This window comes from Tympanuchus pallidicinctus, unplaced genomic scaffold, assembly GCF_026119805.1.
Source record: "Tympanuchus pallidicinctus isolate F22 unplaced genomic scaffold, pur_lepc_1.0 scaffold1, whole genome shotgun sequence".
Classification (NCBI taxonomy): Eukaryota; Metazoa; Chordata; class Aves; order Galliformes; family Phasianidae; genus Tympanuchus; species Tympanuchus pallidicinctus.
Genome location: NW_026294618.1, coordinates 1,015,764 through 1,040,050, shown reverse-complemented (window position 1 = coordinate 1,040,050; position 24,287 = coordinate 1,015,764). Strand labels below are relative to the sequence as shown.

Genomic DNA, 24,287 nt, shown 5'->3' with positions numbered 1-24,287 from the left:
CCTCGCAGCAGGGTTTTATCTCAGGTTTGGTGATTACACTGCTCCTATTGACACATCAGCCCCATGGCTCATTCCTTGGGTTCCTGAGTTTAGGCCTATTCAACTGGCAGGGGCTGCTTATCCACCTTCTGCCCGGCTCCCAGCTGCCCACTTTTCTCTCACAGGCAGACGAACCTGCTTTGTAGAGGACCGTGGCCGTACAAAGATGTTTAGGGGCTGGAGCATCTGTCATGCCACAAGTTGATGAGAGAGAGGCACTGCTCCACTTGTAGTCTTGGAGCAAGCTCATCCATGAGTACCAAGAACTGGAGGGTGCTGGAGTGGCTTCTTTGTGAGGGGTTCTGAGTGCAAGCTGAAACAAGCATTTCTACACAGAGCATCCTCATGCAACCACCCACGGTAGAGATATTCTTTATGACTAAAGAATTTTATTCTTGATGGGCTGAAGAGTCTTGTGTCATTCCAGCACTGTGGTCATACCACATCTTCAGTACTTGTACACCCTCATCTTTCCAAGTGTGCTATAAATGTACAACTTAATTACGCTGCACTGTCCCTGCAAAAGCATTTTCCTACAGTTTAAACAGCTCTTCCTCCTTTTGGGCACTTTGTGTGAAAGCTTTATGATGGGAAGCCTGTGGGGTGAAGAGCACATGGAGAAAGGAACCAGGAGCTGCTACAGAGCAGGAGATGGGAAGAGAGCAGCCAGGCCACAGCTTACCCTGCTCAGACAGCCTCTGAATATTCTATTTCAGATTTGGTCCCAGGGCTGAATCCCCTGCTCTCCGTGCCTGCTTGCTTTATTCTTCCACAGTCACAACAAAGATCTTTCCCTTCTGTGCTTCAAACACAACCTTTGAGAGTGCATAATGAGTTGGATGGTCGGACAATGTTTGTTTCAGACATGAAACACACAATGACTTTAAGAAACACACACCCAGGCACAACAATATTTCGTGGGAGAGCTGGCCGAAAGGGAAGAGGGGGCGGGGGAAGTTGCGCTGACCTTAGATAACACATCAGAATGAGAACAAAACTGAAATAAACACAGATTAATCAAGGACTCCACACCGAACTGCGGCGCGATAAGGACTCAGACGGGCCATAAACAGGTGGTGGGACACGATGTGATGCTGAGGAGCTGTGCTACCCCAGCTCTGTGCCCAGCTGAGGTGCGGGAAGAGGTGGTTGTTACGGGAAGGGAGGTGTGGGGCTCAGGCAGAGGTTCAGGATTTGGTAGGGGAGGTTTTGACACAGTGGTTGTGCACAAACAGATGCCATGGTGGTGCTGAGCACAGGGCTGAGTGCACCATGTGCCACGTGATGTTTGGTCTGCCAGGCTGAAAATAGCCACAGCCAAACCCAGGGTGGGAAGGCACTGAAGTCGTCCCTTCCCTGGGAAAAGGTGGTCCTGCCCCATTCTTGCCCTCTTCCTGGCGCATTTTGTCCCCTCTGCGTATGTGCTGCTCAGCTTCCGTTCCAGCTTTGTGTTGGAGTGTCATAGATGACAGAAAAACTGAGAAAGCTAAGAAAATACAACAGCAGGAGTGCAGCTCCGTGCCGTTCTGGTGCTTGCCTGCCCCATGTCTGGAGAGGTGCAGGTCAGGGTGCATCCACCCATCCCTGTTGCTCTGCTGGGAGAAAGGATGGAGCCACAGATGTCCCCTTCCCCTCCTCATCTGATCTGGAGCAGCAGCGGTTGTTGGGCTGGTCCCTCAGCACAGCCCACGTTAACAAAGCAACATGGAGGGCAGCTGTGTGTGGGACAGGGAAGGTGGGAATCTCCACGTGCTCACTTCTGTATTTATACACTAAACTGTGAGGTCTAACAACACTCATCAGAGTGGAATTTCCATGGACTGCAGTGCGTTTTGGATTAGATCCCTGGGTCAGGCCAGCCACAGGCTGCTTCTATAGAGATATGGAAGCGCTGAAGTACTAGAAAGCCTGATGACTGCACATTTCCTGCCCACTGTGTTTTATTAACCTCTCGATTTTTTCCTGCTGCTGCTGCAGAGTGGGCCGGGGGAGGCGGCGGTGCAGCTGTGCAGGTGTTTGTGCTCTGGATCTGCACACCAGCTCTGTGTCAGTCCTGCACGGCTACTCCTATGCCACCAGCAACCTGAGCACAGCCAGCACGCCACATGCCACCCTCATCATTGACATGGGGCTTGAGATCAAGGCTGAATGTCATCAATACAACCATAGAACGATGTGGGTTGGAGGGCATCTCATGCCCACCAGTCCCAAATGCTGTGGGCAGGAACCCACCCAGCATCCGTGGCCTCACGCACTGCAACCATGGCCACCACAGCTCCCTGTGCAGCACAGATGGGACTCAATCATTTCCCAGTGCCCTGGAGACTTCCAAGAGTATTGGACTTTATACAGGTGCTTGGACTGCCTCCAGATATCACCGCACTTTGTACTCAGAGCAGCATCCATGCACCCTGCAATGCACACAGAATCACAGAATGGCCAGGGTTGGAAGGGACCTTAAGGATCACAAAGCTCCAACCCCCCTGTGCCATGCAGGGCCACCAACCTCCCCACTTCACAGCAGCCCAGGCTGCCCAGGGCCCCATCCAACCTGGCCTTGAACACCTCCAGGGATGGACGGGGCATCACAGCCTCTCTGGGCAGCTGTTCCAGCACCTCACCACTCTCACAGCACACAACTTCCCCTGACATCCAACCTCCAGCTGCCCTCCCTCAACTCCAAACCATTTCCCCTTGTCCTGCTGCCATCTCCCCTTTCCAAGAGCTGACTCCCCTCCTGTCTGCAGGCTCCCTTTAGGTACTGCAGGCTGCACTGAGGTCACCCCGCAGCTTCTCTTCTCCATGCTGAACAAGCCCAGCTCCCTCAGCCTGTCTTTGTAGTGGAGGTGCTGCAGTCCCCTGCTCATCTCTGTGGCTCCTCTGGACCCTCTCCAACAGCTCCTTGTCTTCTTGTATTGGGAGCCCCAGCCCTGGACGCAGTGCTGCAGATGGAGCCTCATGAGGGCAGAGCAGAGAGGGACGATCACCTCCCTGTGCACACTGGGCTCTGATGGTGCAGGAGAACAGTGTTGCACCTGATGGCCAGTTCACTGGGATGGATGGTGTTTCTCAGGCCCTGGAGGTGTCATGGGGGAGCTGAAACAAACACAGGGCCAGGTAGGTGACCTGCTGAGGTCTTACATTGCCTTTTTTCTAAGAGTGCTGGAGCACTTGTCACCTGCTGCAGTGCTGAAGCTACTCTTGCAGGGTCGGCTGGAAGCATGGCATTCAGGAAGGGAGCAGGTCTCTCTTGAGACAGATGTTCATTAACAGCACAGAACATCTTGTGAATTGAGGAGGAAAGTTTATAGGTGGCAGTCAGTCTTCTCACACCATGGGTTTGAAAGAAGACAGACAGCAAGAGGAAGGAAAGGAAGTTCACCCACCATTCCTGTGCCACAGACAGAGGGACTGGGGGCATTTCAGGTTCAGCACTGTTGCAGCAGGGCCAGGCAAGCCAGGCTTCAAAGAATGCTGGACTTCAAATGCTTTCTCCCTCCAGAAGGAAGAGCAGAACCATTTGGGAGCAAGGGCTGTGCTGGGAGTTGCCTGTTGCAAGGCACGTAGGGGTGGCTTTGGAATGAAGATGGCTTTCACATATTCGACCAGATGGCTTTTGAGGGCAAGCCTGTGGTCTTGGAGCAGGGCTTTTCCTCTGTACGTGAACAATGAAGGGAAGCTCTGCCTTTCTCGAAGAATTTCTGAGAACAGTAAATTGCACACTAGATCACAGCCCTATTATGCTTTTTGTGAAGTCATTTGGAAATGAATGTTTCATATCAAGATTTACGTGGGGGATCCATCCACAGCCTCAACCCGGGCAGTTCAGAGCAGCATTCCCAGCTCCATCCCCCCCAACCCACAGCCTACATGCTACAGAGCTAGAGCAGGAAGCAGAAAAGGCCTTGATGCTGTGCAGCAGTGTTCTGTGATAAACAAAACATCGAAGTGCCCTCAAGGCTATTTTAGCAAAAAATCTTAGCCACAGCCCCTTTTGGGCTGTGATGATGAAAATTAAGTCCTTCCCAGCCAGGCTCCTTACACCCTTCCTGCTTGGCTTTCTCTGGACTGAAGTTTGAACAGTTGATGTGCTGTTTGAACAGTTATGTGCTGAGTGCAGAAATTATGGGTTAAAGTAATGAGATCTGTGTTATGGAATGGGATGGCCATCAGAAGCCACAACCATAAGCAGACGAGCCCTCAGAATGGGCTGCAAATGTAGTCAAAACTTACTTAAGATGTAGCATTGTAACATGCAAATACAGCGCAGTAATTACTAAACAGCCTGCTGCAGTGGGTTCCTGCAGGAACTGCTCTTTCCAGCCGAGTATGAGGAATGGATCATTCCTCTGTTGGAGAGCAACAGGCCATTGCAAATCACCTCTGGCAAGAGCTTTTGCATGTTCCCTGCTCCTGCATCTTCCATCTCGCCTGCTTTTCTCATGCAGCACCCCCAGCCCACTGCAGGACCCTGGGCTCCCTACTTCTCTTGTCCCAGCCCCTGGGCAGGAGTCTGCAGGGCACAGACAAGGGGGTCAGGTGCTGGGTCAGGTGATGTGATGGTGGCAGCTGCACATATGGGGCGATGTACAAAACCATTTGAGAAACAAACTGCATAATCACGCATTAACATCAGCTCAGGAATGGCAACTGGACCCTTTGAGACAACAGTCCTGATGAATTCCAGCAAAACTGCAATTGCATTTCTTCCAAGAGTTTGGTTTTGCCATAAACTCATCCCATTTTGTCTTCAAAATCCATGGTTCTTACGCAAGGCTGAAGTTAATTCCAGCAGCAAATCGTTGCAGTTGCCATTCGTACAGCCCCAAGATGACACTGCTCTCGCAGATGATGCCATTCACCTCCATGCTTGCCTCCTGCAATCCCTTGTTCCTTCTGCTGTGAGCAGCAATTCCTTGATCAGGATGAATGGGTTAAGGAAAGGAGCTCCAGTAAAGGCCGCGGTGCCTTTTGTGTGCTAACAATACGAGGAAGCTCTGCCTAGTTGGAGGAATTTCCCACGTCTCCAATTCAGACTTTGGAAAAGTGCTTTATTAAGGCTGTCAAGAGGTGTTAAAAAAATAAAAATAGTCAAGGAGATGGGGACAAAGATATCTTCCTCAAGCCTATTTACGTCCCCTGCTTGTTTGTTTGCTGAAGCGGGAAGCCACGCAGAGCCGCTGTGCAGCGCTGCCCAGGTCCGGCGGGCCGAGCTCTGCCCTCACTGCTGTGCACCCACCTGGGCTGTGCCAGCACTGCCTGTGGAAGACTTTGTTCCCCGATTTTGCCAGATGTCATGAGACACGTTGAGCCATAGAGGTAATGAGGAATTTCCTGGGTGAGAGTAGGATCGGAGGATTGCGAAACACAGAAGTCCTGCTGCAACAGGAAGGGATGGAGCAAGCAGGAATGGAGCCTCAGGCTCCAAGCTCCTAGCATTCTTCCCTTGCTCAGGGCCATGATTTAGAGGAAGGCTGTTAGTTAGGGTAGGATGGTTGGGTTGTGGTTGAACTTGATGATCTTTAAGGTCTTTTTCAACCTGAGCAATTCTATGATTCCACGATTATCACAATCTCACTGCTTCCCATAAAGCTGTCATAGTGGTGAGAGGCTGCAGCATTCACACCAAACCCTTCTCTACCAAACCTGCAAGGTCCTTGTGCACAGAGGAGAGCAGCACGTTCCTGCTGATGGGGATTGGGACCCAGGGCTGCAGGAGCTCCCACCGCAGCCATCTTTGCATGCAATCCCAGTCCCTATGGAACTGGTAGGCACAGCTGCACCAGGGATGCTGAGATGGAGTAGGGTTATTCAAAGCAATCACAGAGTCACAGCACGGCCTGGGTTGCAAAGGCCCACAGCGCTCCTCCAGCCCCAACCCCTGCTGTGTGCAGGTCGCCAACCAGCAGCCCAGGCTGCCCAGAGCCACATCCAGCCTGGCCTTGAATGCCTGCAGGGATGAGGCATCCACAGCCTCCTTGGGCAACCTGTGCCAGTGCTTCACCACCCTCTGGAGGAAAAACTTCCTCCTCAGATCCAGCCTAAACCTCCCCTGTCTCACTTTAAAACCATTCCCCTTGTCCCATCACCACCCATCCTTGTAAACAGTCATAAATGTGGGAGAAAGCAATAGGAGCATCCCTGTGTCCCCTGCCTGAACGCTGAGAACAGCACTTCAGCATTCCAACATGCCGCTGTGGAAATGGATTTAGTTTAAGTAGCTCAAAACACATATAGAACAGAACAGAAACAAGATAAACACAATGCAACCTGCAGCATTCCCAGCCCCTGGCTCTGGGTGCTCCAAGTCCCTCTCCCCTGCCTGCATCATCCCAGCTGCAGGGGATGCTGGAGACTGCTGGTGAAGGAAACAAGCACACCGTGTTGCAGGCAGGCAGAAACACTGTGCCAGCTGTCTGCACTGAGAGTCCTGCCACAGCCCTGAGCCAGCATCAAACAGATCAAAAGGTCCTGTAATGCAGTCAGCATATTTATCATAGAATCACAGAATCCTAGAATGGCCTGGGGTGAAAAGGAGCACAATGCTCATCTAGTTTCAACCCCCTGCTATGCTCAGGGTTGCCAACCAGCAGCCCAGGCTGCCCAGAACCTGATCTTTTCTGAAACCACATAGTGAGCCTTATGATGCAGTAACAGACCAGGTTAGCACTGCATTACCACGCACATCCCCCTGTATCCTGAGTTCACCCAGACTGATCCCAGCCCCTGTTAAATGCCACCATCCGTGCTGGCAGATGGCAGCACCATGCAGTCCCCACCAGCACAGTCTGTCTGCTGCTCTCCCCACAGTGCCTGCGGCATTCCCAGGGCTCTGCACGGCCAGACCCAGACCTGGGCATTCCCTCAGACACCGTCCTGAGCAATTAAAGCACAACAGGAGCTCGATGCCATTCCATCCCATCGGCCATACCGCAGCCAGGCGCTGGCTGTGCGCTCTCCCCGAGGTGCTGCCATGCAGTGCTGCCCGCTGCCCACCTCCCTGCCCTCTGTTTCCCGGGGCTCGGGACGCACCTTATGTGTGCTGTGCCGTCGGTTGTCACGCTGAGGTTTCCTTCTTTTCCTTTTGCTTTTCTTTCTGGAGTGAACCACGCCGTCTGTGAGCGGCAGTGAGAACCTCTGTGCGCATCCACAGATCGCCGTGACCTCCCTTTCCTGCGGCCAGTGGGAACTTTCTGCGCCTGGGGTGGGGTTGCAGCTGAAAAACACGGGGCTGGAAGCACCGCACTCTGTGGGCAGGGCAGGTTTTCCTTCTCCGCTTGTTGTGTCAGGGAACAGAGTGATTCCCACTGCTCCGGACCACGGAGATGACCCCTGGCCAGGAAGGAACCTGGGAAATATTTTGTGAGTGATTTCCTGCCGTGGGGACAGCGGGCGGAAGGGACATTTGGGTGGGGGGACTCACAGAGCTGCTGCAGCGAGTAACTGCGAGATGCGGAGAGCACTTTGGGGGTCATTATGGTGTGACCATAAAAGAAAGGATTTTTTTAGTAAGGGAACACCTTTGGTTACTGTATACACAGCGATCTGCAGCCTAAGTCATCCAGGTGCTTGGCAGACTTTTGGCACTTCAGATTCTTTCTTCTGAGCATCCAGCAGGACAACTACTCCCAGAATACTGTAGAATCACAGAATCATTCCAGTTGGAAAAGACTCCTGAGATCCCCAAACCCACCCACCCCACTGCCCACATCCCCCAGTGCCACATCTCCATGGTCCTATGGGGGACGGTGCCCCCAGCACTCCCTGTGCAGCCATTGCCCCACTGCTCTTTGGAGAAGAAATTCCTGATCTCCACCCTGATGGATGTACATATATCCCCCACCTGGCAGTGTGCAGCCCTGCTGCTGCCAGCACAGCTCTCAGCACCATCTCTGTGCACTAACTGAATGACTGCTGGCTGGTAAGGCTTGGGAGGGATCCATGGGGTGAAATAAAGGGCATGGTGATGGCCACTTTGCTTTCATTTCTCCTGCCTGTGCTCAATTCTGATATTCTTGCAAGATCTACTGCCTGATTTTGTGGCTTATGACCCAGCCCATGGCAGGGAGTGGAACTAGAGGTCCCTTCCAGCCCAAGCCATTCTGTGATGATAGGACTGCATGAGTGTGGCCCAGCATCAGCCTGTCGGATGGCACAGGGCACGGGTCATCCCTTGTGAGCTGCCAATGACAACGAGCAGGGACACTGATGAGCACACTTCACCAATATGCTTAATGAAATACAGCTTTTTTTGGAAAAAGGAGAGGAGAGAAAAGACAGAGGGAAGGAGCATACCCTGCCTTCGCTGTACTTTCTGTTGCAATGGACACTTGGCTCTGTTCCATATCCCCTTATACATAAGAGCAACCACTTCATTTCAGTGGACTTTTCAGTTTGGTTTCCTTTTGTCTGGCTGGAGCTGGAAGTTCTCTTCCCATGTATCTCCTGCTGGTTGGGATGAGTGAAATACAATGGTTGGGATGTTCTGGAAAGATAACGCTACTGGGATGCATTGATTAGAGTGATGGAGTGATTATTTCTTTAAAATAGAGCCCCTGAATTAAAACATATACAGAAATCCCTCTGGAATATTTATAGCTCAGCCTCATTTTGTTGAGGCTTATTTCCCTCTGCATCCTGGTTTTCTGCGGTGGGTGGAAGAGTTTTTCACCCCCAAGGTGTCAGAAATGCTCCTGTTCAGCACTGAGATGCACAAGAAGAGCTGGGGGAGGCTGTAGGAGCTGCAGGAAAATGGGTGCTCTAGCATAGCATTGGATAAATACCTAGAACCAACCACTCAGAGTGAAGTGTCTGAATTGGTGCAGAACTGATGCTTATGCTCTCTATTGACTAAAGGGAGTCCAAATTCTATCCCAGAAACAGGTGTCTGCATTGTTGACGTTTCCAGAGAAGAGAGATGAAGCTTCCCTTGATCTGTGTCTGGCTGTATTATGCAAAATGGAGTGGCTCTTTGGACTGCAAGATAAGAACCGACAACATGGCTCAGCAGCAGCAGCACCCAGCAACAATTTGATTTGCCCAAGTGCAAACTCATGTCACAGCACGGGGTGAGCTGCAACGCATAGGGGCAGCAAAGGGATGTCCCAGTTGCCCTGAGACTGGCAGAGAACAAATATTTAACCTCTAGTGGGGACAGCACATCCCGACTCACTTTGTTCTAATCGGCTGCGAAGGAAGGAAGTAATGAAATGTCTCATTATACATCTGGCTGCAGCAGTATATTTAGGAGCAGCGGTGCTGAGGCTGTACAGTTCCATACCGAAAGGACTGAGTGCTCAGCTCTGCCTCCCTGCAGCCGTTATTTATCTGGATGGGGAAGGTCCCCAAAGATTACATTTTTTTTCTGACACACCAGGAACACATTTTAGTGATAGAACAGTTGATTCAGGTGTTTGGAGTACTGCAGGTGTACACTGCCACAGCTCAACCCTGTGGGTTTCTGTCTTCCTCAACACTATGGATTTCATTGAGGTTTAAATGACTTCAGTTTGTACTAACATTTTCGGGCTAATTCATCACACTTGCATGAATTGCTTCCTCATAGCAGAATGATGATACAGCAATGTGCCATGCAGTCATCATGGATTCATGGAATCCCAGCATGGCCTGGGTTGCAAAGGCCCACAGCGCTCCTCCAGTCCCAACCCCTGCTGTGTGCAGGTCGCCAACCAGCAGCCCAGGCTGCCTCTGAGTGGGGAGGTACAAAATGCAAAGTCTGTACGTAATCTTCTCGGGAGAACACAGAACGAACAGATGTGAACCACTGTAGCTGGATGGATGTAATTTAAAAGCAAAGGTCCACATTTTAATAACCCCTCCAATCAGCCGTTCATGCAAACTGCCGTGAGATTCATTAATACTTGGCACGGTTGTGTCCACAACAAGCTGCCTTTTACATAAGGTGCTTCAGTTTTCTTCATTTCTGGGCTCAGCACTGAGGAACACCAATTTGGCATACTTAATATAGGACCTACTTACAGCCTTACCTTTGCTGGAGCTCTTTAACTATTAAATGAGGAATAAGGGTGCTTTAATGGAATGCGCCTTCCCCAACATGTTTTGTCTGGGGTTATATAAAGGCTCTTGTGCTAAAAGCAGTATTAACAATAGGCAAACAAGGGCCCTCACAGTCCATGGGAAGTCCCAGTGCAGAGATGTGGGCCAAACAAGGAACTGGTGCAGGATGATGGAGAACTCATTGAGCACTTGTGGAAACCAATAGAGGAAGTGGAAAACGCCTGAAACTGGTGGCCTTTGTGTTCGTGTGATTGTTGGGTTTCCCTTAGCAGAAAATGCTGTAATTCCTTCGGGGACCTTTGAGTCCCCTTCCAGAAAGCACAACCCAGCCATCTCTTCTGAAACTTCAAGCAACTTCCTTTGGGTTAGCAGGTCCTGGTTTAAAACGGGCCGTTCCAGAAAATCGCCTGCTTTCCCACCCTTTCTCCTGACAATGGTCAACAAAGGAAATGTCTTTGAATGGTGCAGTATCAAATAGAGGTGGCCACCTGAGGGCTGTGGGTGTGCAGAGCTCTGCAGTGCTGCACCCTGCACACTGTGGGGCTCCGTGCAGCGCAGGACGCTGTGCATAGAATCACAGAACGGCCTGGGTTGAAAAGGACCACAACACTCATCCAGCTCCAACCCCTGCTGTGTGCAGGTCGCCAACCAGCAGCCCAGGCTGCCCAGAGCCACATCCAGCCTGGCCTTGAATGCCTGCAGGGATGGGGCATCCACAGCCTCCTTGGGCAACCTGTGCCAGTGCCTCACCACTCAGTTAGGAGGATTCCTTCACAGCGATGGTGTACAGACCAACAGCTCTGCTCCAAAGCAGAGGATGGGCAGTAGCTGAAGGTACACAGGTGGGGCGGGGCAGAAAGGATGGAGCACCTCACCTGGTGTGGCACAGGGGTGAGCAGGATCGTTGTGATAAAAACAAATGGTCAGAGAATTGGGAAGGTAAGAGAGCGAGAACCCATGGCTGGAGATAAAGGCAGTTTACCAGGCAAAGCACAAGCTGTGCACACAAGCAAGGCAAACAAAGAATTCATTCCCCTCTTCCCCGTGGCCATTCATAGGAAAGCAGGGCTCATCGCACCTTCTGGTTACTTGGAAAGACAAATTCCATGGCCCCAAGCGTGCCCAACTCTTCCTTCTTTCCCATAGTTGCACTGTTGCACACGATGCCATATGGAATGGAAAACCCCTCGGCCACCTGTCCTGCCCCCCCCAGCAACCTGTGCCCCCCAGTCCCACGTTGGCAGGGCAGTAGGAGAAGCAGAAAGGCCCTATGCTGTGTGCAGCGCTGCTCAGCAACATCGCTGTTACCAGCATTGCTCTCATCATCCAAATCCAAAACACAGCACCATCCCCTCTACAAGGAAGAAAGTTATCTCCATCCCAGCCAAATCCACAACAGTGTCACATATGATCTTCAGGTAGAGCACCTCGGAGGGACAGGTCCTGCAAAGCACTTCCCATGCTGAATGTCTCACAGAGAAGAGAAAGGAGTCTGCTATCTGTGGCAGTCTCCAAGCTGGAAGCATATGGGCTGCTCAGCTGCACTGATGCACATTTAATGTGTGCTGACAGAAGCACATTTCAGTGGGTTACACCTATACTTAGCTCATAGATTTGCATACATTTTCCAGTGAAAAGAGGCCATTTGACCCTGTCAGAACGTGCTCATGATCATGCAGTTATGAAAGAGCATGGTGGTCACACAGCCACTTCCCAGGCACCTGCAGAGCCCAGTGGTCATGAGACAGCATGACCAGATCCCTCCAGAGGAGCCATGGACTTGGGGGTGCTAAGCCCAGAAAAAGGCAAACACAGAGTAATTCCTATTTGCACAGGACAGGCATCCAGAAAACTGTTTCCTTTTTCCATAGAAAATGATGAATCAAAAAAGAAACCTCTGGGCATGCAGACACTTCTTGTATGAATCAGATCTCTTTTCTCCTTTACAGACATGAATGAGATGTCTTCACCATTATGTGTCTTCACCATCAAGTTGTGTGCTGTGAGAGTGGTGAGGTGCTGGAACAGCTGCCCAGAGAGGCTGTGATGCCCCGTCCATCCCTGGAGGTGTTCAAGGCCAGGTTGGATGGGGCCCTGGGCAGCCTGGGCTGCTGTGAAATGGGGAGGTTGGTGGCCCTGCATGGCACAGGGGGGTTGGAGCTTCGTGATCCTTGAGGTCCCTTCCAACCCAAACCATTCTGTGATTCTGTGATGTGTGCCCTCTGACCCTCTGATCTAGGATCCAGCCCTGTTCTATTTAATCCAACCCTTCTGTGCTGAGTGTGTGGCTCTGGCACAACAAGCACTCTCCCCACTGCTGCTGAAAAGAAGGCAGTGCTGCCTCAGAGCTCTCCTGGCCAGGGAAGGTCACCAAAACCTGACAACGCCTTTTGCACTGGCAAAGTAATCTGAGAGATGTGTTTTTATGTTTGTTAAAAAAGAAAAAAAAATAGGTGCTTTTTTAGGGTGCTTTAATATTTGTTAATTCCTTCTTCCGTGCCTTTTGGGCTGATCACGCAGACAGCTGTGATTGTTTCTCACCATCTCAACAGTGATAAATACCTCTATGCTTCCTGAATGTCAGAGGCTGAAGAGAAGACCCACAGGATGACACAAAGGACAGGCATGGCTTGTCTGTTTAGCTTGGCTTGTCTGCTTAGCTTGGCTGCTCAGCAGCTGGAAAAGATGCCTGGCTATTCAAACACCAGGAGCTTCAGGGTTTGGCCAAGGGGATGGAGAAGCCCATCATCATGCTAGTAGCCAAGCTGCCCTGGTGGGATGGCAGCCAGCATTTTGAGGAGAGGGAGGGCTTCAGAGGAATGGGACTATGGGAACCATGGGAATACAGGAGACAGCTGGGAGCAAAGACACAGCAGGGACATGGGAAGGTCTAGGGCAGGCCTGGGGGCTTCGCTGTTGGGGTATTACAGGGCGTACGGTGGGACTTGGTGGGACTGCAGTAGATGCTGTTGGATGTCAAGTGATGGAAAAATGCATCATTTGCATGGCTCCCAGGACAGTGTTCTGGGCTCTGGAGAAGAAAGCCCAGGTCGGTGTCCTGGGTGTGAGACAGCGATGCCAAAGGAGCCGGAGCAATGGGGCAAGGCAGCGTGGCTCTCAGCAGGGAGGACTTCAGCAGGCTTTTGCCAGCATTACTTGAAAGAGAGATATGGTTCACCTGACTGCCTACACTTGTTTGCTCTGCTTCAAGCAATGACTGGAATTCCCACCTTCTAACAGAGTCTTCCTTGTTTGCTCACAGCCCTGTGAAATGGGGCAACCTTGACTGGTAACAGCACTGAGGAAGGGTGCAGTTTGTTGTCTTTGCAAAGCAGAAGGAATCTGGCACAATTCATCTGTTTCTCTAGGAGATGCTGATAAACATCACCACCCCAGCCCCACCTGGCAGACAGCTCAGAGCAGCGTGGGGTTGTGATGGTTGATTACCTGCTTCCAAATGTCCTTGCTTCATGCCCAACCTCTCGCTGCTTTTGAGTCGAAGTAAATGGGGATGTAGGAATTTAAGAATCCTCTTAAAAATCAGAATAACCTACTAGATATCCCAAATGCTGGATAACACTGAACCCTGAAAGTTCGTTCTTTCCGTTGGCATGGAATCCTCCAGCACAACTTCTGTTCCCCATGCAAAAACATATTCTCAAAGACCAACAGGCTCCCAAGAAAGGCACCTGCTTGATGGACCTAGGGCCTGGTTGTGATTCCTCGGATGGTTCCTTAACCCAGAGGGAAAGGAGACACTGCCAGCGAATAAGGGGAGTGGGCTGCTCTCAGGCAGGAGCTGGGAGCTGTGCCTGCACCAAGGCTAGCAGGGCACTGGCCTCAATGATGGGCACAGTCCTGAGGCAGATGAGCCAGCAAAGCAGAGCAGGGCTGGTGACAGTGACCACGTTTGGCCACAGTCCCATCACCAGGCAAGTCCACAGCAAATGTGCAAGCCCAAGATCAAAGTGTAGGGTCAAGTCAGTGAGCTGGTGTTGGGATTAGCAAGGTGCAGAGCTGAGCGCAGGCAGATGCGCAACGTGGCTCAGACTGGGGCCAAGGGCAAATCTTACGTGTGCCTCCTAAGCCAAGGATGATCTCCACTGAGGCATCTCCAGTTTTTTCTCACAGTCAGCTTTTTCCTGCCAGCCTGATCCCAGGTCACACAGCCACATCACTGCAGACATGACCTCGGACAGAGAACCAAGGAAGGGAGGAAAGAATTTGTAGAGCCATGACAACACCTGCCCTTACACATTGCAGCACGTGGGGAAGGACTACTGGGAGCATTGCGGCACGCAGAGATGTAGTTGTATTGCAGAAATACCTGGCTATTTTGGGATACACACTTGTTTTTTGCAAGGGGTGGGAGGAGGAGGAGAGAGATTAGCAGAGATTTAAGCAGCCAAAAAGAAATCTTAACATAGAAAACTCTCACCTTGGTATCAGAAGCCAGAGGAGAAGATTCAAATGCCAGATTTGCAGTGGAGGTCTCCAGATCCAAGACCACAGCCGAGCTTCTTTTGGGCCCTGAGCTCTCTCATCTGCCAGCTCAAAAAATGCCTCTGCGGCATGCAGTCATGCTAGTCTGATTCTACAGGTTAAGCTTGGCATCTTTGCCACCCATGCAGAACGATGTAGGTGTTGCTGGGTAACTGCAGACAGAGCCTGAAAAGGTTTGGCTGAGACGAGCACGGTGGCACAGACCCGTCAGCGTTTCCTGGACATGCTAAGGCTGCGTGTGTCAGTAGGAAAAATGGGCTGTGGGTGTGTGCTGTTGTGTCACACCAGGAGCTTTTGCTGGAAAGTCCCTGTGCTTTTCAGTGTAGGCAACTCTGTGGGCAAAATTTATTGCCTGCAGGAATGTGAGTTCAAGCTCCAGGCTCCCTGTTTGTTATCCGTACCCTTGCTGATGGTGCCGTAGTGCCTGAGCAGACATTGCCTACGCCGATAGCTCAGCACTCGTGGCCTGCACTGAGCTCAGTACTTATTGGTTGCTCTCTGTTCAACTTTGAAGATTTCTGGGGGTTCTTTGCTGAGGATTCTTTGGCCATGGCGAGGTCCAGATGTCACCCAAGCACAGAGGCATTGCTGAGGATGACAGGCCAAAGGGAAGCCCGTGGGCTGCATGCGTATGCCGTGACCTCTGCCAAACTTCTTTTCTCCCATTAGACGTTCAGAGCTCTTCTCGAGAAATGGCCAAGAAGTCTGTGGGATTGTGGCCTGCTGCAGAAACATCCCCTGTAGAACAGATGTGGGGAGAAACTCTCACTGCAGATCCCAAAAAGCCTCCAAGAGAAACGGAGGAACACGGGGCAGGATGGTACAGAGCTGTCAGAGTAACATGGCCTAAAAATGCCATTTATGGTTGAAATAGGTTTGTCTGTTTATTAACCAGCACACCTGGCCCTTTTATTACTGCAGCACAAAGAGGGCTCTTTCTTAATTGTTGGAATGAAAAGGGGATGAAATATCAACAGAGGACTGTGTACATGAAAACAGTCGCTGCTCCCAGGTTAGGGTGTGCATTCAGTGTTCTCAGCTGATGCTGGGCATGGGTTTGGGCTCCTCATGAATTTCAGCTAAACAGACAGGAAAGCAAATGTTCAACCTGTTGTTCATCTCACCCCAGTTTCACATTAGCATGGTTTCACTAGCAGAATTCCTTAGTTCACAAGGGTGGGAGAGAAGGGGACCAGCCCTATAGGCTGGCAGAGCAATGTGCTGCAATCTCCTCTGGGACTCTCCCTCCCTGATCCCCACAGCCCTGAGCACGGTGATGCTTACAGATGGGCTGATGCATTGCAGGGCCTTCCCCAGCCCAGGTTTGGAGCCAATCCTTCCGAGGGTCTGAAGGATGGAGGCTGAACCCAGCTGAGCCAAGAGGTGGTTGAATGTTGCATTTCCTCTCCAGCTGAAAGTCAGCACAGAGCATAGAGAATTACATCTTGCTCTGAGACCTCAAAAAAGAATCCTTAAAAGGGTTTCCAAGAGAAGGAAATGTAGGAAAAAAAATGTTTTGAAATACGCAAAATGCATCATTTTAATGATCTGATAAATGATACTTGATGGAATTGAAGCAGAGTGTTAGCCACGTCTGTGAGTGGTTCCTCTCACCTTAGCTGACTGTCAGTCAAATCAGTGAATACTGAAGTCCTATGGAACTTGAGAATTGGAAACAAATGCCCAGAGCCATGCATTCCCATGGGCACTGAGGGCCTTCTAGCAAGCTTGGGCATAGTTCTTGCTGCTTGCTGAGGATTCCTGGTGTCCAAAATTGGACCACAGGGATTTGAGATGCTTTGGCTCCCTTGCAGGGCTCTGGGATGCCCTAGGATCCTCCATATGGGATTCCCTGGGGGCTCACCAGTGTCGGTGAGCAGGGCTCCCAAGCAGCCAGAGAGCCAGCTGGCTTTTGTGACAAAATAACTTCTCATTAAAAAAAAAGATTAACGTCCGTGAAGAAAATCCACTCGTGTTTTACTTTTCTCCTTGTCCCATCTGCACACAGTGATGACTGAGAGCAAACTTTCTACCTTTGCCTGGGTCAGTTGCACATTTCCTACAATTATTGTTTGTCGGGTACACTTCCTGTTACGAAAGGGAAGCTGACAAGATAAATTCCTTGTGACTAGTCTGCACTTGAAAGCATTGGCCGTACCCTTACCCCAGCAAGGAATGCGGAGGGAGATGTGCTGTTACCCCACAGACCTCAGTGTTCCTCTGCCCCTAGCAAAGATGTGCTTTTCAAGCAGAGGGAGCAGTGCAGGATCTCTGGTTACTCACATCCAGCAGCAAGAAGAGAGGTGCCATGGGGCAACGTGGGTCTGTGTGCATGGCCACAATGTGCCCATGGCCCAAAGTCCAGCCCAGAAGGGAGAGGTGCCTTTCCCCACTGCTCTCTGAGGAGAGCAGCTTTTGCTTTCTCCTTCTGGTTCCAAGCTCTGAAGTTGGCCAGATGCTCCCCGCAGAGCACAGCACAACTTCCACGTCTCTTCTGCTTGGAGCTGCACACTGATCTCACTCACAGCATCAACAAATCCAACAAGTGTGAGCTGTGCACCCACATGGGGCTGTAGGATGCTGCCTGTCCGGTTCAGACTACAAAGGATGTTTGTAGGGTGTCTCTGAAAGGCTCAGATGAGCAAACTGTTTGCCTTATCTCGGGTAAACAGGTGATAATTTCTGATAAACAGACATGATAGAAGCAGGAAGGAAAACCTGAGGCACGGACATCCAACAGCGTTGATTCGTTAAGCAAGAAAATAAATCTTGTGGCTGGAAGAGCCAGGGAAGCCTTTCATCCAGCCTGCTCATCTTAAAGGGAAGTGGTTCCAAGAATGCTGTATTTATTTAGTGTTAAATGAAGTCTTTGCCAAGTGCTGCGGAAGACAGGTTTAGTTTGCAGGAGTTGGCTGGCAATAGCGTGTCTGTCAACTGCTGTGTTAGAGCTACTAGAGAAACCCTGACATTTGTACCAGCCTCAGAATTTGCCCAGCAACTCCACCAACCTCCAGCATCCTCCATAATAGGGAAACTGAGGCACTGAGCTATGTGCAGCACTCAGTGTTTGGGGAACACAGCTCTCCTGAAGAGCACCATCCCTTCACCATGCTTCCTAGCCTTCTCCGCAGTGGGTAATTCAGAGGGGCAAAAAGCCCCAGCGCAGCCATGCAGCCCCACTGCCCCACAGCTGCCCTGCTGCAAGGCATTGCACTGCCTGCACCCCCTGCCCACCTCAGTGAGCCACAGAGAGCCTGGGGCTGTGCAGCCCGTGGGCTGGGACAGGCAGAGTGGGATGGACAGCAGCACCTGTGGAGCTGGCTGAGCACCTGGGGTGGCACAGGGCAGGGGATGGGGGGAGGATGTGGGCAAGGGCAGGGGGGAGAGATGAGCTCTGTCCACGTGCTCATGTGTCACGTACAGGAGATGGGAAAACATCTGGTGAACCCACGGCCAAAGGATTTCCCTGCCTGAAAGGTATAGCAGAAAATTTACATCTCCTCCCATTAGATATTTTAGTTAGTGAGGAGTTCTGCTCAGTCCTGCCAATGAGTCTGTGCTTTACGCAGACAAGCAGAGAACCTTTGCACAGACAAGCAGAGACGAGCGAGAGCCTTGCACACACATCTCTAATGTGAGGTCAGGCCCTGCACCCAATGGGCTTCTGAAGAGGTGAAGAACAAATCCATTTCAATCACTTCATTCCTCCCTTATGGGGCTGCGTATTTCAAATTCAACTTCAGCAGATGAGAAAATGCTCCCTTGTCCCCCTAAGGGACGGATTCCTGCTGAGAATGGGGCTTCTTCTCAGCAGCCTCCCTGCTCCCTACCTGCGTTTTGTTGCTGCTGTGGGTCCATGAGCCCCACGGCAAAAAAAGGCATTGTCAGGTTTTGGTGACTTTACCTGGCCAGGAGAGCTCTGAGGCAGCACTGCCTTCTTTTCAGCAGCAGTGGGGAGAGTGCTTGTTGTGCCAGAGCCACACACAGCACAGAAGGGTTGGATTAAATAGAACAGGGCTGGATCCTAGATGAGTGGGTCAGAGGGCACACATCACAGAATCACAGAATGGTTGGGTTGGACGGGGCCTCAAGGATCACGAAGCTCCAACCCCCCTGTGCCATGCAGGGCCACCAACCTCCCCATTTCACAGCAGCCCAGGCTGCCCAGGGCCCCATCCAACCTGGCCTTGAACACCTCCAGGGATGGACGGGGCATCACAGCCTCTCTGGGCAGCTGTTCCAGCACCTCACCACTCTCACAGCACACAACTTCCCCTGACATCCAACCTCCATCTGCCCTCCCTCAACTCCAAACCATTTCCCCTTGTCCTGCTGCCATCTCCCCTTTCCAAGAGCTGACTCCACAGGCAGAGCAGGTGCCCGTGTTTATCAGCAGCACAGCTGTGCCATGGGCTCAGGGTCAGAGCTTCTGCTTTGTTTTGCAGGCGAGGCAGCTCCGTGTTGCCATTCCCACTGCACTCACAACAGTGATTCCCTGTGGCTTTTATGCTTTTGTTGCTCTCTTTTTTTTCTTATGCTCTAATAGACAAGTATAAAAAGAATAAAAATAGTTTTGATAGTTATGTGCCTTAACTGTTACATGTTCTATATGTGGCCCAAGACAATTCCTCTCCGCTCCGCGTGGCCCAGGCAGACAGACCAAAGGTTGGGCACTCGTGCTGCTCCATCCAGCAGTGACTGTGGATGTGCTGGGATGTGGGGGTTGTTTTGAACCCACCCATTTCCAGTGCCCCCAGCCAGAAACCTGGCATATGGAAACCAAGCAGGGCACTGCTTGTCCCGTGTGCTGGCAGAGGATGAATCGCTTGATTTAACAGATAGCATTTTCTCAAAAGAAGAAAATGAGAACAGGAAGATAATAAGTAACACAGGATGCCCAATCATCTCCTGATCACAACTGGGGGCCGTCCTTATCTCAGGGTCCACAGGGAGGCAACTGCTGGATCAAACGCTGCTGAGGTGAGAAGCTGCATCTGTAGCTGCAGTGCTGTGCGGAGGGCTCACAGCACAACCAGCTGTGTTGGAGGAAAGCACGGACCCCAGGCAGCCAAAGTCTGGAGGACTTTCTCCTAGAGAGCCCTGGGAGCAGCTCCGTGTCAGCTCTCCATCAGTGAGGGCTGATTCTGCCTTCTCTGCTCCCCGGCTGGAGGCTGGCAGTGGGCTTGGGCCAGTGTGTTGGTTCCAACCTGCTTACAACAACCCTTGGTATTTACGGATGATTCAGAGCCAAAGAAATGTCCAACACCCAGTCAGCTGCCTTTTCTCCGAACTAAACAAATTAAATCAGCCTTTAATTGAATTCCACTCTGTTGAGGCAAACTGGAGCTCAAGCACTGGGATTTCCTTTGATTGTTCCCACCGGTGAAGCTTTCATCCAGTTTCACTCTTGTGTCTGGCACTTCTTAATGACTTCGTATAGATCTGAATGCAAATTGGCTTAATGAACCTGGGCTGCTCTCAGCTGGGCTGAGGGGAAGGCAGCACGCCATTTAATGCCACAGGGCAGCACGCCCAGGCTCTGGTGCTGGTGTCCAAGGTAGCGCAGCAGCTCCCACAGGATCAGATCGCTTTCTGCTGTTCTACAGGTCTTGCTTTCCAAATTGCCTAAACTTTGGGGTAAGGAGCCCCATAATCACAAGAAGGGTTAGCTCACAGGGAGCTCTGCTCAGCAATCCCAGCCAATGCGTGTGGTCCTATGGACCACGGACAGCCATGAGCAAACAGATGCCCCTGCAGCCCCCTCACCAGGGGGTGGGCCAGGGCTCCATCTGCACTGGTAACTCAGTGAGGATCAGACATGGACACAAATTCATGTGTATGCTCAGCTTTTCGAAACCACAAACTTTCCCAGAGTGGAAAGGTCTTGGGGTGGCTGTGCCTGTGGTCAACTACTGCTTTCTAGGACAGCACCCAGGCACAGCTGTAGTCTTGTGCAGATCAAAGTCTGTTCCTCCTGTGCAGCCCATCTGGTTGGAAGGGTTTGCTTGTGTGGACTTCTAATACTTGAAAGGAGCGTAAAAACAGGAGGGGAACGGCTGTTTGTGAGGGTGGGTGGTGATGGGACAAGGGGAATGGTTTTAAAGTGAGACGGGAGGTTTGGGTTGGATATGAGGAGGAAGTTTTTCATGCAGAGGGTGGTGAGGCACTGGCACAGGTTGCCCAAGGAGGCTGTGGATGCCCCATCCCTGCAGGCATTCAAGGCCAGGCTGGATGTGGCTCTGGGCAGCCTGGGCTGCTGGTTGGCGACCTGCACACAGCAGGGGTTGGGACTGGAGGAGCGCTGTGGGCCTTTGCAACCCAGGCCGTGCTGGGATTCTGTGTCTCAGATATAAACCACCGATCCCAACATTGCGTGTCCTAGGAGCAGATGCGGCTCGAGCAGTCAATAAATGACATCTGCTCTTGGCAGGGGAAGCTCTGGGTTCTGTCAACTAAAACAAAGGCATTGCAGGAAAGAGAGCAGTGAGGACTGCTGGGAGTCCCAGATACTGCAGGAGGGTTTCAGCAAAGAGCAGCCCTCCCAGCCAATGGATCAGCCATGGTGCCTGGGCTGGAGCGATTGCTAAGATCCTCAAAGGAAGAGGGACAGCCCTCAGCTGTGTCACCTCCAGTCTGGCCCATGTGCTGATATACAAACCACCAGGAGGGATGTGCTCAGTGCTCTGCCAATACCTAGACATACCTAGGATCCTAGAATGGTTTGGGCTGGGGGGGACCTGAACCTTATCTGGTTCCAGCTCCCTGCCATGGGCAGGCACACTGCCAATAGGTCAGGTTGCCCAAAGCCGCATCCAACATGGCCTCAAACACTTTTAGGGATGGGACATCCACAGATTCATGGTCAGCTTGTGGCAGTGCCTCACCATTCTCATAGAGAAGAATTTCCTTCTAATGCTAGATCTAAATCTCCCCCCTCTTTTAATTTAAAGCCTTTAGCCCTTGTGCTATTGCTATCACTGACAAAGAGCCCCCCTCAATTTCCTATAGGCCCATTTAGGCACAGAAAGGCTGAAATAAGGTCTTCCCACAGCCTTCTCCAGGCTGAACACCCCCAGCTCCTCAGCCTTTCTCCATACAGAGCTGCTCTCAGCATCCTCCTGGCCCCCCTCTGGCCCCGCTCCCACAGCCCCACATCCCTCCTGTGCTGGGGGCCCCTGGACGCAGCACTGCAGTTGGGTCCTCACGAGGGCAGAGCAGAGGGGCACAGTCCCCTCCCTTGCTTGTGGCTGCCCTCGGTCACCTGCCTCCCAGACTGAGAGTTGTTCTCAGACCGGAGCTTGGACCCAGCAGAAGCCTTTCACAGCAAGGATCCCCTGTTCTCCATGGTACAGCTGCCCCCATTTCACCGCAGGCCCCACAGAAATCTTGTGCCCTCCGTCCCACCTCTAACTGGAGACAAGAAGTAACTTCTTCCGTTATGTGACTGAGGACCGAATCCGCTCGCCTCTGCCGGCTCCCTGCCTGGGACAGCCTGCCACCCAGTGCTGAGTGCTGAGCACTGCCGGTGGTTGCTGCTGCCGTTCGAAACGCCCCTGGCTTCGCTCTGTGCTGTGTTTCAGATTGCTAAAGCCCAGGGGTGAAGAAGACCTCAGAAGCTCACCTCTGCGTGGGAATTGGGCATGAAGTGCTTATGAGAAAGGAAAGATGTTTACAGGGTGTGAGATTCTTCCCACGTTATTTCTTCATGGCTTCAAGTGGTGCCAGGGGAGGTTGAGGTTGGATGCCAGGAAACACTTGTGTACAGAAAGGGCTGCTCAGCACTGCCATGGGCTGACAGGGAGGTGGTGGAGTCCCCATCCCTGGCTGTGTTTCAAACCGTTTGGATGTGGTGCTCAGGGCCATGATTTAGCGGAGGGCTGGTAGAGTTGGGCTGGGATGGTTGGGCTGCAGTTGGACTCCATCATCTTTAAGGGCTTTTCAACCTGAGCTGTTCTATGATTCCATGATTCTACAATTCTATGATTCTATGATTCATTTTCTCAAATGCTCCTTAAGAGTGTGACAAATTCTGCTCATCTATTCCATTAGTGGTTAATGAACCCAGAGGGATTTGTGCCATCCTATGGCTGAGTTCTGCTGTAGTTTTCTGCAGAGGCTCTCTTCGATTTCTCTTGTCTTTCACCCTTCTATTTTCTCACCGTCAGACTTTCCTCTCCTTATACTGATTTCTCCTTTCCCTATCCTCACCGGAAGAGCTGTGAAGTACCACGCATCCTGTGCCCATGTGAGCAGTGTGCACATGAAGGCATTCTGTCAGACATTCAGGAATCACAGAATCACAGGATCACCAAGGTTGGAAAAGATCATCCAGTCCAACCATCCGCCTACCATCAGCATTTCCCACTAAACCATGTCCCTCTGTACCACATCCACAAGGTTCTGGAACTCCTCCAGGTCTGGTGACCCCACCAGCTCCCAGGGCAGCCCATTCCAGCCCTTGACTGCAAATTGGGGAGAAGATTTTCCCAACATCCAACCTGAATCTCCCCTGGCACTCGAGGCTTGATGTCATTCCCCACCAAAATGCATCCACCTCCACCCACTAGCACAATGACTTTACCCCTATGGCAGAGCACAGCATTAAGTTATTCCATAATGTAATGCCTACAGGAGTTGGGAACTGCTTTGTAGAAGACTCTTTCCTAAATTCAAACCAATCCAAATGTGAGAAGAGTCGCTCTGAAGGTAAATACGGGGATGGGTGATGCAGAGGTAAGAAAGGAGCAAGAGTGTGGTGCAAAACAAAACAGCTGGGAACTTCTCAGCACAGGAAGGCAGAGTGATGCTGCTGGCTTTCTGCTCCTCGGTGAGTAGTGACATGGGAGAGGGTTTGTAATGGAAGTTATTGGAGTCCCAGAGCTCCTCGGATTCAGCTGTCATCAAGTTGATGCTGAACAAAGAGGCAGCACAGAATCCAGGATCCAACACTGGATTGCTTCCTGCCCAGTTCAGAAGCTGCTCCTTGCTCACCTCTTCTCCTGTGCGATGGGGAGCGGCTGCCTGGGAGGAAGCACTGAGCTCAGGGAGCCAGCAGCCCGCTGCCCTCGTCCTCCAGCAGCTCTGTGCCCTCAGCTTTGCACAACACATCAAGCAGAGAAGCAGCCATGGATATGTAAAGTGGAGTCATCAGTCCTCCAGCCCCGAGGTTCACCCTGCTCACTTGGCACCTGGGACTCGTGCAGCGTCTGCATCTCTGCAGGTCCTGCATGGTGATCCACGTGCTGTACCCCAGCATATGTACCCATATGGGTTCAGGCTTTCAGGGGTGAAGAAATCTCAAGGCTTGTTGAGCTGAACCGTGCACAGCCGTGCTGGTGTTGGCACTGCACAAAGGCTGAGCTCCCGGCCCGGAGCAGAGCAACCTGTGTGCCCCGTACTGGCTGGCAGAGTGAGACCTGGCAGACTCAAGGATGGGAAATCAAATCAGCTCTGCAGAGAAGCATGAAGGCCAGCGAGCCCTACTTGCTGTGCAGGTGGCATTGGGCAAACCTTTGTTGCTTCTTGGGTCAAGGACGAAGAACACAGCCAAACCCACGCAGATTTTCCCTGTCATCCCTCTCCCATCTGAACTTTGCTTCCACAATCTGTGATTTCCCCCTTGGAAACTCTCCCCTTAGTGGCCCTGCAGAGCGGGGCTGACCCCACACAGAAGCACCAAAGGTGGAGGTGAAGGTGCAGCTGGCTGC

The 24,287-nt window shown here is 51.7% G+C and overlaps 1 protein-coding gene across 2 annotated transcripts in view; it reads right to left on the bottom strand.

The window, feature by feature from the left end:
* ADGRF5 (adhesion G protein-coupled receptor F5) overlaps nucleotides 1-7,348 on the bottom strand; it is a 31,792-nt gene extending 24,444 nt beyond the window's left edge. Inside the window, exons 1-2 of one of the 2 annotated variants that reach the window (XM_052691038.1) lie at nucleotides 7,072-7,348; nucleotides 725-854 (exon numbers count right to left, since the gene is read on the bottom strand). The gene's annotated coding sequence lies outside the window, so the exon portion shown is untranslated. The remainder of the gene's footprint in view (nucleotides 1-724; nucleotides 855-7,071) is intronic. The other variant, XM_052691029.1, reaches the window with a different exon arrangement.
* Nucleotides 7,349-24,287: the final 16,939 nt, after the last annotated feature.